This window comes from Lacerta agilis, chromosome 6 (genome assembly GCF_009819535.1).
Source record: "Lacerta agilis isolate rLacAgi1 chromosome 6, rLacAgi1.pri, whole genome shotgun sequence".
NCBI lineage: Eukaryota > Metazoa > Chordata > Lepidosauria > Squamata > Lacertidae > Lacerta > Lacerta agilis.
Genome location: NC_046317.1, coordinates 92,054,838 through 92,068,588, shown reverse-complemented (window position 1 = coordinate 92,068,588; position 13,751 = coordinate 92,054,838). Strand labels below are relative to the sequence as shown.

The 13,751-nt window shown below is 49.8% G+C and overlaps 1 protein-coding gene across 1 annotated transcript in view; it reads right to left on the bottom strand.

Moving 5' to 3' along the window:
* LOC117047828 (bactericidal permeability-increasing protein-like) overlaps positions 1-13,250 on the bottom strand; it is a 41,691-nt gene extending 28,441 nt beyond the window's left edge. The window contains exon 1 of the mRNA XM_033151053.1: positions 13,150-13,250. The gene's annotated coding sequence lies outside the window, so the exon portion shown is untranslated. The remainder of the gene's footprint in view (positions 1-13,149) is intronic.
* Between the last annotated feature and the right edge of the window lie 501 nt (positions 13,251-13,751).

Sequence of the window (13,751 nt, the reverse complement as noted above, 5' to 3'; positions counted from 1 at the left end):
GTAGAGTTCCGTTTGCGCTCAAACCCAAAATTGAGGAGGAACTGGACCGTTTAGTGGCACAGGGAGTTTTAGAGCCGGTTACATCGGGCTCATGGGAAACTCCAATTGTCACCCCGGTTAAACCTGATGGCTCAGTCCGCATTTGTGGTGACTACAAGTGCACCCTGAACCGGGCCCTGCAGGACCATGCTTACCCGGTTCCAATAGTGAGCCATGTATTGGCCAACCTGGCTGGGGCCAAGGTCTTCGGAAAACTGGACTTGGCACAAGCGTACCAGCAGCTACCCGTGGATGAGGCCACAGCTGACGCCCAAACAATAGTTACCCATAAGGGCGCCTTCAGAGTTAAACGTCTGCAGTTTGGAATCAGCGTGGCTCCAGGAGTATTCCAGAGTCTAATGGACCATCTTCTTAAAGGCATCCCTGGAGTCACGCCGTTCTTCGACGATGTGTTGATCGCTGCGCCGTCGAGGGAGGACTTCGCCGCTAGCTTAAGGACAGTGCTACAACGCTTCCAGGCGGCAGGACTTAAGGTCAAACAGAAAAAGTGCCTATTGGGAGTGAACAGCGTGGACTTCTTGGGGTTCCGAGTGGATGCAGACGGCCTCCATCCAACCGAGGACAAGGTGCGTGCCATTTGTGATGCCCCCGCCCCTAAGAACAAGGCAGAATTGCAAGCTTTTTTGGGACTCCTCAATTTCTACCATGCGTTCCTGCCACACAAGGCGGCAGTGGCCGAGCCCTTGCACAGGCTTTTGGACAAAAAAGCATGTTGGGTGTGGGGCCCACGACAGGCAAAATCCTTCCAAGGGGTCAAAGAATTGCTTATCTCTAATTCGGTGTTGATGCATTTTGATGAAAATCTCCCAGTTGTGTTGGCGTGCGACGCTTCCCCGTACGGGGTGGGCGCGGTTCTGGGCCACCAACTATCGGACGGAAGAGAAGTCCCAGTGGCGTACTTCTCCCAAACCCTCACACCAGCAGAACGCAATTACTCCCAGATTGATAAGGAGGGTCTGGCAGTGGTTAAAGGAGTAAAAAAATTTCATGACTTCCTTTATGGCCGGCCCTTCACTATCGTGACAGACCATAAGCCTCTCTTGGGACTCCTTGCCCCCGATCGCCAGACGCCTCAGACGCTCTCCCCTCGGGTTCTGCGTTGGTCCATTTTCTTGGCCGGCTATCAATATTCCTTAGAGCACCGACCCGGAAAAGCCATGGGGCACGCTGATGCTCTCAGCCGCTTACCGCTGCCCGAGAATGGTCCAGATCCTGCTCCGGCTCACCAGATAATGCAACTGGAGGACTTACCTGACCAACCCCTACATGTGAAAGACGTGGCTGCTGCAACAGCGAAAGACAGGTTGTTGGCTCGTGTTGCAGAGTGGGTGGGGAGGGGTTGGCCTGAAAAGCCAGGACCGGAATTCTCAAGCTTCACAGCTCGCAAAGACGAGTTGTCGTCACACAGGGGGTGTATACTGTGGGGTAGCCGAGTCATAGTTCCCCCCTCACTTAGGAGAAAGGTCTTAGAAGGTTTGCACGTGTCCCATCCGGGAATAGTCCGGATGAAGGCACTGGCCCGGAGTTACGTCTGGTGGCCGGGCATAGATGCCGAGATTGAAGGGTGGGTTAAACATTGTGAACCCTGCCAAGTGTCGCGGCCGGATCCCCCCAAGGCACCAGTTCAGTCCTGGGAATCCACACGGTCCCCATGGTCCAGGGTGCACATAGATTATGCAGGGCCCTTCCAGGGCCAACTGTTCCTCATCGTGGTGGATTCCCATTCCAAGTGGCTCGAGGTGACACCGACCTCCACCATGTCCAGTAGGGCGACTATAAACTCACTCAGGAAGTTATTTGCCACACACGGCTTGCCTGACACCCTGGTGAGTGACAATGGAACAGCTTTCACTTCAGCGGAATTCCAAGAGTTTGTGTCTAAGAATGGAATCCGCCACATCAGGTCAGCTCCCTTTCATCCAGCCACCAATGGCCAAGCAGAACGTATGGTTCGCACAACTAAAGATGCGCTCAGGCGTATAATACAGGGAGACTGGTCCCTCCGTTTATCAGAGTTTTTGTTGGCTCAACACGTCACCCCAAGTGCAACCACTGGCCATAGCCCAGCTGAGTTGCTTATGGGAAGGAGGCTCACTACTCTCCTGGATCGCATACATCCCGACAGGGCCTTAGAGCAGCGACCACACACCGTGGAGCGGAAAGCACCTAAGGGATTTGCCCCAGGGGATCCTGTATATGTTCGGAACTATGGGTTTGGACCAGGTTGGGTACCAGGCACCATTGAGCGTTGTACAGGGCCGGTTTCCTATGAGGTGAGGCTGGAGGGTGGACTGGTTTGGAAAAGACACCTCGACCAGATCAGACCCCGGTCATCTCCCGACCCAGTACGGCCAGCGGAACCACAGGGTAGTGCAACAGACGCAGCTGGTGACTTGGCAACTGGGACAAGTGGGGAAACGGAGGGTGTGCCGCCAACCGAGACACCTCAACAGTGCGATCCTGGGCCGGTGCCCACAGCAGCCCCGCAACCGGCAACACCTGCAGAGCCGCCTCGGTTGATGGCACCAATCAGCAAACAGGGACTTGGAGATGTTCCTCAGTCGCAGGTGCAGACTCCGGAACTGCGACGGTCCCAAAGAGAACGTAAACGTCCAACACACCTTAAAGATTTTATTTGTTCATAATGTTTGGAATTTGGGGGGAGGGGTGTTGTGTATGGGAACCAATAGGAGCTGTTCAACCACCTTACAGGGTCCGCCTCCTGGCGCGACCTAGCCAATTACAGACGAGCTTGGTGGGTGAACACTCCTATGGGAAACAAGTTAACTAACAGAGTTTAGCAGCAGCTAGCCAGTCTGGCTCGGGCAGGCTCACAGGCAACATGGCTGTTCTTGAAGTCTAGTTCTGTTTTCAATAATAAAGGACTTTTGGAACCTACACAGCCTCTGCCTCTTGTTCCAACTGAGTATGCAACATTTGTGTTGTTGGTTTTTTTTTTAACAGTATCCGCACAACACTGTCAGCATCAGAATGCCAGCTGGTAACTCCATTTAATCCATATTTACCCTTTCTGGTTTTAAAAAAGCAATGTTGCCAACGACCCACTTTCCAGTCTGAATGCCCTGTTTGCAAAAGCATTTCTCCTTCTGGAGTTTGCTTGCAGAACCAAGCCGAGGTCCATCTAGTTTATTGCTCTGGCGGGGGTGACACTCCCTCATGATCGTTGCCACCGGCGTATGGCAAGTTTTAAGGCTGCAGCGCGCGAACAGCAGCACAGCGTCTGTGCTGCTGTTCGCGCGCTGCAGCCTTAAAACTTGCCCCGCCACCGCACGGTCGGAAGGGGTGGCATGCGCAGACCATCCAGGATGCTGCGCACGTGCGCCGTGACGTCATGGCACGTGCACTAGGGGGCTCGCTACGCCCCTGATTCCTGCATTGCAAGGGGGTTGGACTGGATTACCCTTGAGGTCCCTTCCAACTTTATAGTTCAATGAAACTTCATATTTCCAAAGCTAAAAAAATAAAATAAAATCAGGCAAGAGCTTGGAACACAGCTTGAGGAAGATTGGCTCTACTAAGCCACTTTCGTTGTAGCAACGGTCCTGAAACTAAGACAGACAATTTCCTAGTGCAATAAAGTAACTGTGCTTGACTGTCAACCCCCCAAAGATTTGAGATCTGGCCTTCATATGATTCTAGAGTTGCAGCCTTGCATTTACTGCCCCCTTACAGGAGACCTTGGAGTTCCTCTCTGACTGCATGGGCTGCTTCTCTGGACATAAGAACATAAGAGCTTGCTGGATCAGGCCTTTGGCACATCTAGTCCAGCATCCTGTTCCAAAAGTGGCCGACCAGATGCCCGTAAAAACCTGGATTCAAGCACAAGAGCCCTGTGGTTTCCAGCGACTGGCACTCAAAAGCATTGCTGCCTCCAACCGTGGAGACAAGATCAGAGCCCTCCTGGCTAGGAGCCACCACCAGTAGTCATGAATTCATCTAATCCTCTTTTAAAACCATCTGGGTTGGTGGCAATCAGGGCCTCCTGCGGGAGGGTGTTCCACAGTTCAACTAAGGTCTGCTTGAAAAAGGACTTCCATTTATCTGCCCTGAATCTTCCAACATTCAGCTTCACTGGGTATCCAAAAATTCTAGAGCAGAGGTTTTCAACCTTATGGAGTCCATGGCTCCCTTGACATTCCTTTTGAGGCACCCCTGTGGGGCTCAGGAGCCCAGTTATGTCTTCTTCTTTTTTGCCAAATCATATTTATTAAAGTTTCCAATACAACAAAATCATATGAAACATTCCAAATTACATTCCAAATTATTTATCCAATTATCAATAAAACAAGAAAGGTTCCAAATCAACCGAATTATTATTTTAAATTTTATTTAAGGCTTCCCATGCTTCAAACTCCAGAGGTTTTTTATCTTAACTATTGTCCTTTGTTTTCGCATTCCAATATTTCCACAGCCTCTGATATGTTCCAACAGGCAAGATAAATCAAAGCAAACAGTGTCTTTCAGATCTCACTTGTTATATATAATAAAGTTGGGTCTTGGGGGGGGGGGTATTTGCCCGTTATTTAAAATATTAAAGCAAAATACAATCACAGAGTCCGGGGCTTCCCCCCCCCCTTCCGTCCCGCTTCACATACCGATACAGTGGTAAAATCTTCTCTTCTTCTTATCCGTCAGTGGCTCAGTTTTTAAACAAATTACTTTTTCCTCTTTCGTTTGAAGCATGCCCAAGGCTTCTCACTAATTTATATTTCATAGCGTTGGGAATCTCGGACGATCGGGCTGGCCGCAGGAGTGCCTACCCCCATGGGTGCTTTCTGCCCTGGCCCCCCTGCTCATTTTCCCAAAGGGTCAGAGCAGGTTTAAGGGCATCTGCGGGCAAGGCAGCCCTTCCCACACTCCTGGGAAGGCTAGGGAGACTGCATACTCCCATTACAGCCTCGGAATTCCCCATGGGGATCGGGAGTGGTGGAATCTCGGCCATACCTGTCCGTTCCGGAAACCGGAAGCCCAGGAGCCCAGTTACGTCACCCCTTGCCTGCAGAGCCGGCAGTCTCTCGCCCTTTCTCAAACACTTTCCCTTGTGGAGGGTTCCCTCAGCCTCCTCTCCTCTCCCCACTCCTTGGGAGTCCTCTGAGCAGCTGCCGCCGCCGCTCCGGTCTCTGAGCTGCCCACTCTGCCCCAAAGAGAGGTGCCTCCTCACACTGCCCCACAAGGGCCTGGGTCTTGTCTAGCCATTCCCAACAGCAAGGGCTGGGGAGCTGGGGGGCTGGGCTCCCTCACCCACTTGCTTGCATACCTCAAGGCCACCTCAGCTCCTGGCAACCAGCAGCCCCTGGCCAGCCCCAGAGGGAACATTTGCCTGCGGAGCTTGTAGCCGGGGCTGCTGCAACAAACAGTCGTGCAAGCCTTTGGGAGGCAGAGATGTGAGAGGGTATCAGAGGAGGGAGGGAAGGAAAGAGGGATAGAGGCCAGTGTGGCCCGTGGCACCCTTGACCATCCGTCAAAGCACCCCAGGGTGCCACAGCACACTGGTTGAAAACTATCCATTCTGCAGGAAATCAGCCCTGAGTGCTCACTGGAAGGACAGGTCCTGAAGCTGAGGCTCCAATACTTTGGCCACCTCATGAGAAGAGAAGACTCCCTGGAAAAGACCCTGGTGTTGGGAAAGATGGAGGGCACAAGGAGAAGGGGACGACAGAGGATGAGATGGTTGGACAGTGTTCTTGAAGCGACTAACATGAGTTTGGCCAAACTGCGGGAGGCAGTGAAGGATAGGCGTGCCTGGCGTGCTCTGGTCCATGGGGTCACGAAGAGTCGGACACAACTGAATGACTGAACAACAACAGTGTTATGAAAGAGGGAAAAGAACTTATCTCTGCCCACTTTCTGCCTGCCATGCATCATTTTAGAGACTGTTATCATGTCTCCTCTTCCTTGCCTGTTCTGTTAAAGGTCCCAGACTCTGCAACCTTTCTTCATAGGGGAGTCCTTCCCTTGACCAAACCTTCAGAAGTCTTGCCACCTCAAATAGCCAGGTGGGCTACCCAGTCAGTTGGCCAACCAGCCCTCCTGAAACCCTAGAATGCAAATCTTGAACAAGTGCTACTTACAAGAGTCTGGAGCTCCAAAGGGACAGCTGGATACTCTCTGATGATCTTATCAACCCGCCTGGAGCCTTTATAATTCTTCCGCGCCATTCCTAGACTTCCCTATATTGCAAGTGACTGACAGTAATTCGTCAATCCGGGCCCCATGGAATGCCCCCACAGTTCCCCATCTCCAGTCACACCACCGGAGAGTAAGAAAGGAAGTGATGATCATTTATCCGGGTGTTGTACACCGGAGTGTGTACAGCACTCTCTCTCTCTTTCTCTCTTGTGAGAAAATCCAACCACATCATTTATCATCGAGGGAACTCCGGCGGGATGACGAAAGGCCGATTGTCTTTTATATTGACACAGATGAAGGTTGCCCAATGTATTCGACGTTTGTGGGCAAAAATGAATGTCATGTCAGGTTCAGCACAAGGAAGTGTAACGGAGATGAACCTTCGGGCAAAATAATATTCATCCTAACTTCAAATATGCAATGACGTGGTCTGAACTCCTGATGAGCAACCGGGGGGGGGGGAGTATACCGTATTTTTCCATGTATATTTTCTTGAACCCAAAATTAAGAAAATAAAACCCTAAACTAGAAGTGAAAATCTGGATGATTGGATGTGGCAAGTTGTTGAACTTTTGGGGGGCAATCACCCCCAAAGTATAAATAATAAATTGTTGTTGTTGTTGTTGTTCAGTCGTTCAGTCGTGTCCGACTCTTCGTGACCCCATGGACCAGAGCACGCCAGGCACCCTTATCCTCCACTGCCTCCCGCAGTTTGGCCAAACTCATGTTAGTCGCTTCGAGAACACTGTCCAACCATCTCATCCTCTGTCGTCCCCTTCTCCTTGTGCCCTCCATCTTTCCCAACATCAGGGCCTTTTCCAGGGAGTCTTCTCTTCTCATGAGGTGGCCAAAGTATTGGAGCCTCAACTTCAGGATCTGCCCTTCCAGTGAGCACTCAGGGCCGATTTCCTTCAGAATGGATAGTTTTGATCTTCTTGCAGTCCATGGGACTCTCAAGAGTCTCCTCCAGCACCATAATTCAAAAGCATCCATTCTTCGGCGATCAGCCTTCTTTATGGTCCAGCTCTCACTTCCATACATCACCATACATTATTATTATTAATAATTAATTAATTAATTAAGCTGGAAGTGTTTTGGATTTAACCTATCAAGTATTATATGGCTCAGGACCTCAGTGCCTCATGGAATGCCTCTCTTGAACAGGCATGAACTTACTCAGATCCTAAGATAGCAAGAAAGAGGCCTTTTATGAGTTGCTCATCCAAGAGAGGCTGGAGTGTGTCAACTGGGGAGAGGGTCCTCTTAGTGGTGGCCCCTGACATGGGATGCTTTCTCCAGTGAGGCCTTCCTGGCACCACCTCTTTCAGCTCCAGGTTCAATCCATCCCTCTTCTGAAATACGACGAGCTGCGTGCAATCGCATAAACATTGGGGTTGCCTTTTTCGAGTGGCTTCCAACATTAACATGGCTTTGCTTTATGTTGCTGCTTTACACTTTGCAAGGCAATATTTGCGTGTGTGTGTTTTTTTAAAAAAATTGTTGCACGTCAGGTGGAGGAGATTCGCTGGTGTTAAGCAAGGAACAAAGGCAAGGGAGTTAATGCAGAGATCTGCAGGTCACCCAACTCCTCAGCACTGGTCAGCAAAAATAAAGCATACTGACCGAACTTTGACTCATGCTTTCTTCAGTAGCATTAAAGATTAAAAATTGCTTTTTTAAAAGAAAGAAGAAAGGGGGGGGGGTAGAATGAAAACAGGTTCTCTGGGTGCCTGGAGAATTACTGGAGATTGCATCAAATATGCACAGCCCTGTTGTGCAATTAGCAAGTGAAAATGCACACCATCAGGTTTAATTGTTTGTGTGGGAGAGAATCCCATTTCTCCCTAGGCAAGAGTTCTGTCTCAATCTAAGTCAGAGACTTGGCTCCTGAATACCAGAATCACAAAACACTTCCTGACTGTCGCTATCTTCAGGTGGGATTCAATCACATGCCTGCAACCCCAGGTTGTGCAACTACAGTATAGCTGATTGGGAGGTCTTGCGCAACAAGACCACGTCCCCTAAAGACTGGACTTTTTGCTATGAGGAAAGTGGAAGCGAAATGCCCTGGAAAGGGTACGATTGCACTTGCTTTGAAACAAATCATGAGCAAATGGTCGTGAAGCAGCTGGCATTGTCTAACCTCCCTGCAAACAATTCAGGGTGAACGCTCAAGAAACCCGTTGTCTGAAAGGTCCTGTGCCACATGGAATCCAGCAGTGGTTCCTGCATTGCAAGGGGGGTTGGGCTAGATGACCCTCGGGGTCCCTTCCCAAGCTACACTTCTGTGATTCACCGGCGCTGCTCAGAATATCACTGCTGCAAACAACTCTGCTCTCGCTGCTGTCGCTGCAAACAACTCTGCTCTCGCTGCTCCGCTGAGAGACGCTCGCTCAGGGCAGCAGTGGTTCGGGCCCCAGGCTGGTGAACGGCAGGAAGGGGTATCGTCATTTGGGCACCCAAATATATTGCGCTGGTTCTGAGCACCCTCTTTCTCTGTGGAGAAGGAGCCTCCCTTCCCCCAGATCATTGCACCGCTGATATGACCTTGCCCTCGTTCGACCCTCCCATCCCCATGGCCTGCAGAGTCCTGTGTGTCAGGTCTGCAGGGGAAGCCAGCCAAACATTTCAGGAAAGAATTGCCTGCGTCCGCAGGCAGGAGTGTGGTCTCAGACTCAAGCTGCACACCTTCTGCTCTGGAGTCAGTCGTGCTGCTGACTTAGCAACCAGTCTGGGGAAGCAGCCCTCCCTCTCTCCCAGGGAAGGCTATAACCACAGAGGGGACCCTTTGGGGAGATTCCTCACTTCCTCCTTCAGACACTTAGCTTCTGTTTTTGAAAAACACGACTCCGGCTTGCATCCAGTGTTAAAGTGGTACCTTGGTTCTCATAGAATCATAGAGTTGGAAGAGACCACAAGGGCCATCCAGTCCAACCCCCTGCCAAGCAGGAAACACCATCAAAGCATTCCTAACAGACAGCTGTCAAGCCTCTGCTTAAAGACCTCCAAAGAAGGAGACTCCACCACACTCCTTGGCAGCTAATTCCATTGCCGAACAGCTCTCACTGTCAGGAAGTTCTTCCTAATGTTTAGGTGGAATCTTCTTTCTTGTAGTTTGAATCCATTGCCCCGTGTCCGCTTCTCTGGAGCAGCAGAAAACAACCTTTCACTCAAACTTAATCCGTTCCAGAGGTCCGTTCCAAAACCAAAGCGTTCCAAAACCCAGGCACGCTTTCCCATAGAAAGTAATGCAAAATGGATTAATCCGTTCCAGACTTTTAAAAACAACCCCTAAAACAGCAATTTAGCATGAATTTTACTATCTAATGATACAATCGATTCTCAGCATGGCAAGCATCATTTGGCAGGGTGCAACTTGAAGTTCCAGAGAGCCTCACACTTTGCAGCCCTAACAGGTTGCGTGTCCTTTAGGTCGACCCCAAACCAGTTGGGGGTCTGTTTCTCTCCTTTGCCAAAGGAAGACCCGGCTGTGTTGTAGATCAATGTGGTTCCACCTTGCTTCAACAAGATCTCTGGACAAAACAAAACAAAAAATAAAAATATTCCTTCGAGTAGCACCTTAGAGACCGACTAAGTTTGTTCTTGGTATGAGCTTTCGTGAATCAGAGATCTGTTGTGGTGTTGATGCTGTGACACCCTCTGTCTTATGCTCAGGTTGTTGTTGTTGTTGTTGTTTAGTCGTTTAGTCATGTCCGACTCTTCGTGACCCTATGGACTAGAGCATGCCAGGCACTCCTGTCTTCCACTGCCTCCCGCAGTTTGGCCAGACTCATGTTGGTAGCTTCCACAACACTGTCCAACCATCTTGTCCTCTGTTGTCTCCAGATAGCCAGTGTGGTGTAGTGGTTAAGAGCAGTAGACTCGTAATCTGGGGAACCGGGTTCGCGTCTCCGCTCCTCCACATGCAGCTGTTGGGTGACCTTGGGCTAGTCACACTTCTCTGAAGTCTCTCAGCCCTACTCACCTCACAGAGTGTTTGCTGTTGGGGAGGAAGGAAAAGGAGAATGTGAGCCGCTTTGAGACGCCTTCGGGTAGTGATAAAGCGGAATATCAAATCCAAACTCTTCTTCTTCTTCTTCTCCTTGTGCCCTCAATCTTTCCCAACATCAGGGTCTTTTCCAGGGAGTCTTCTCTTCTCATGAGGGTGGCCAAAGTATTGGAGCCTCAGCTTCAGGATCTGTCCTTCCAGTGAGCACTCAGGGCTGATTTCCTTCAGAATGGATTGGTTTGATCTTCTTGCAGTCCATGGGTCTCCTCCAGCACCATAATTCAAAAGCATCAATTCTTCGGCGATCAGCTTTCTTTATGGTCCAGCTCTCACTTCTGTACACCACTACTGGGAAAACCATAGCTCTAACTATATGGACCTTTTTGCTCAGGTTGTATATATGTGCAAATAAAACCATATATCCTAAAGTCTCAGTTGGCCTTCATTCCAAGGAAACTGAACCCTGGGTTGGAGCCTCTCCGCTCAGATATTGGTTTGTCATGTAAAACACACACAGACAGAAAAAGCAGATTTGTATGCATTGCTTCACCCCACTGTGCAAAGCCTAAATCTCGCTGGTCACAGGATGACTAGCTATGGCCCTGGCCCTGACACATCCTCCAAAGCGTTCTGCACATTCTCAGAAGTACTCTCCTCATAATTCCTACTTGACTTGTGGTTAGTTCAGGCTGAGCTCCTGGTCTTAATTTTTTTTGCAGGGCAGGGGGTGGAGGGCCGCAAACAAATTTAGCAGAAATTTGAAATTTGGCGACATTTCAGATTTGGCGTTTGAATTCCGTTGAAGGAGATGACATCAGGTACCAACATGGGAGTTCAGTGGGTGTGAGAAGCAGTTCTTAAAAAAATGGTTTTGCAAGAAAATTGTGAGAAATTGGTAGTCTCCACCCCAGCTCTGGGCTGCACTCAGGTCTTAGGCTCCAATGAATCCCAGTTTTTGCTGCTGTGGCAGAAAACCTACCGGACTGTATGTCTGTTACGTTCGTGCAAGTGACAATGACCAATCAGAAAATACCTCCTGGTTAGTAAAGGATGTGGCGAAATCTTGGGCTGTGTCAGGGTTCGTTACTGGAAACTGAGCTGATCAAAGGGAAAAATCATCCAAACTCCCTCAGATGGAACAGAGAGAGGCTGGGAAAGTTTGCAGCAATCCAGTCAGCTGAAAAGAAGCGTTTTTCCTCCCGGCCGACTCTGCTCTGACATTGCAATTTGCTGCTTATCGATTTGCCGAGAGTGGCGGACTCTCCTTCTTTCGAGGTTTTTAAGCAGAGGTTGGATGGCTGCCTGTCAGGGATTTTTCAACATTGCAGGGGGTTGGACGAGATGACCCTCAGGGGTCCTATTCAGTGCTGTCAAGTATCCCGTTTTCCCCGGGATTCTCCCTTATTTCAAGCAGTTTCCCGCTGCTCTCCCTTATTTTTTATTTCCCTTAAATTTCCCGTTTTCAATGGAAGCAGCTCCTCCCCTGCTGGCCAGGGACTGGGTGGGAAGACCTCGCCTACTTGGAGAGAAAAGCCTCAGCCCTCAAAGCAAGTGGGAGCCGTTTCCCGTGCTTACAGGGGGGTGTATTCCTCCCCCTGCATCAGCCCCTATCCGTTGCCGCCGAGCCCCTCAGCCGCCCAATAGGGTTTGCTGGCGGGCGGAGCCTGGCTGCCTTTGAGCAGCTGCTGCTTCCTGTCCTGTTTTGATAGGATCAGACAAGAAGACGATGGGGCTCCATCGCACGGAGCACATGGCTGCCCTCCTCTTTGCTCCGCTCCGAGCCCGAGCCCGCTTGGAGTTTACATTGCTGCTCCGCCCACTTTTGCTTCTGGCTCCGCCCATCACTGACATGTGACTGTCCCCAGGATAGGTGAGACTGCTGATCCCTAATTTTCAAATCCGAAACTTGACAGCTATGGTCCTATTCCAACTCTGTTGGTGGACCTCCTGAGTCTCTGGCACAAAATCAACAACACAGGGATCTGCCTTATTCCAAAGTCACTCATTGCTCTACCACTGAGTTATTGCCCTTCCTCCAAGGTACAGGATTCTTCTTTGTAGCTAAAACAGAACAAGAAGATAGATCCTAGAATCTGGTATGTCCAGCAAGTCTCCCCACCCCAATTTTATAGACTTGGGTAGGGATACCAAATTAAATCCCATCTCATTTCAAAGAGATAAACAACTACCTTACATTCAGAAGACATCTGAAGGCAGCTCTGTTCAGGGAAGTTTTTAATGTGTGATATTTTTATGTATTTTAATCTTTGTTGGAAGCCGCCCAGAGTGGCTGGGGAAACCCAGCCAGATTGGCGGGGTACAAGTAAATAATAATTAATTATTATTATTATTATTATTATTATTATTTAGTCTAAAATGTATTCAGTACAAATATAGAGCCAAACTGTCCCATTCAAGCACACAATACGCATCCTAAACTGATGCCCTAACTGAGATGATGATGATGATGATGATGATGATGATAACAGTAAAAACATCTTGGGTTTTCTCTCCTCTTTGGACATAGGTAAAGCCTTGTGCCACCCATGAATCTATCTCCTCTTTTAAAGGCACCTAGCATGGACTAAAGCTGCAGTCCCACCCAACCCCTTCCTGGGTGTAAGGTCCGTGAAGAAGAGCAGGACCTACTTCTGAGTAAACACCCAAGAGGCTATTGCACTGTGAACTTGCTTCTTTCAGCGCCGCGGGCTTAAAGCACACGAAAGGCAGAATCGTAATTCTCCCTCGCCTTGTGCTTGAAATACTCAGCAGAGCCGGTGATTAATGTTCCTTCCCAACCTCAACAGCTATTAAGTAATTGTCGGAGGCTGCCCTCAACAGCCTGGAGCTGAAAGATCCTTTCTGAAATTTCAGGACTCGAGTCACGATGAAAAGAACCTCAGGTTCTGATGATAAGTTCACAAACTCACCTGGAGCCCCGTGGTCAGAGGTGAGATTCCAGTCTTCCCCAAAAACCTTTGGATGAATGGAAGGAGTTGCCAGCACACCTGTTCAGGAACCTGCCTGTGGCTTCCCGAGAGCATCTTACTAGGAAGGATTCCAACCAGTGGCTCCCGACCAAGGCGGGATCCTGGCAAGGACACACCTCTCCAACAGGTTGCAAAGCTTTCCCCCAATCTGGTTGGACCAGTAAGTCTCCATTGGTGCCGACTCCTCTTCCCAACAGACATTTCCTCCCCAGCTGAGTCACCGACACCCCAAAGTTGGTTTAAGAGGGAGGCGATGCTAGAATCACATCCAGGAATTTTGCAAGTTGCCTTTGACGTGGGTACCAGGGGTTCCTGCGTCCAGAGAAACCCCCCGGGCTCCCAGCCGCCACCATCCCAAAGGACACTCACCTGTCAGGAACCGCACTCTGTTTTCTGCTGCTCCAGAGAAGCGGACACGGGGCAATGGATTCAAACTACAAGAAAGAAGATTCCACCTAAACATTAGGAAGAACTTCCTGACAGTAAGAGCTGTTGGACAGTGGAATTTGCTGCCAAGGAGTGTGGTGGAGTCTCCTTCTTTG